We start from the raw sequence: 1036 nt of genomic DNA on the forward strand, positions 1-1036 counted from the left end.
CACAGACAATTATAATGTTTACCTCAGTCATTCTCTCGACCCTTACCTTGAGCATTACTCTGTTTCTGAGTCAACAGAGCCCATCTCTACAGAAGAGGCCATACGTACTCTGTAGAGTGTCAATGTAAGTATGTCGTAAGCTTTGTTGTTAATGGGATTGAATTAATTATCTATCACGAGGAAACTTTTTTCCCCAAAAATGTGCTGTTCTTAAATATGCGTAAAATAAACTGCTCAGGGTGAGACTCCAGAAGTTTGAATCAACACTGGCTAAGTAAGTCATGATTTCTGGTCTCTCATGGATCATTACTCGGCTGCCCCTGGTGTTTGCAGAGCCCTCCATATGAAATGTGTTGTTAATGAGTGTAAAATGGGGGTTGGAGAAATGGCTCAGTGGTTAAGAGCACTGGCTGCTCCTCTGGAGGACCCGGGTTCAAGCCCTAGGTTCACAACTATCTTTAATTCCAGTTCCAGGGGATCCACGGCACCAGGTATACATGTGGTACACATACATATGCATACAGGCAAAATATTTTATACATTATAACATAAACATTGTATAATTATATTATACAAAATATTCATAAAATAAATAAATCTTTTAAAAATGTGCTCACTTCAGCAGCACATATACTAAAATTGGAACGATACAGAGAAGATTAGCATGGCCCCTGCACAAAGGATGACATGCAAATTAGTGAAGCATTAAAATAAATGTGAAATGCTACCTCCTCACGGGCTCATGTGTTTGGAACCTTGGTTCAGCTGTCTGGGAAAAGTGTGAAACCTTCAGGAGATGGACCCTTACTAGAAGAAGCACATCGCTTTGAAGGTTTATAGCCCGCCCCTACTTCCTGTTCCCTCTTGGCTTCCAGATGGCTATTGCAGTGAGATGGGCCACCTCACACTTCCGCCACCATGATTCCTCACCATGCTGGACTCTCTCTCTCTAGAACTGTAAGCAACAGAAGCCCTTTACACACTAAGTTGCTCTGTTGGGGGATTTTATCACTGCAACAGAAATGAAGCCTAAGAG

General features: G+C 41.8%; 1 non-coding gene across 1 annotated transcript; it reads left to right on the top strand.

The window, feature by feature from the left end:
• Positions 1–609: 609 nt before the first annotated feature.
• LOC121829954 (U6 spliceosomal RNA) lies at positions 610–717 on the top strand. The gene has a single exon (XR_006072993.2). It is a non-coding gene; the product is annotated as a U6 spliceosomal RNA (small nuclear RNA).
• Positions 718–1036: the final 319 nt, after the last annotated feature.

This window comes from Peromyscus maniculatus, chromosome 5, assembly GCF_049852395.1.
Source record: "Peromyscus maniculatus bairdii isolate BWxNUB_F1_BW_parent chromosome 5, HU_Pman_BW_mat_3.1, whole genome shotgun sequence".
Lineage (NCBI taxonomy): Eukaryota > Metazoa > Chordata > Mammalia > Rodentia > Cricetidae > Peromyscus > Peromyscus maniculatus.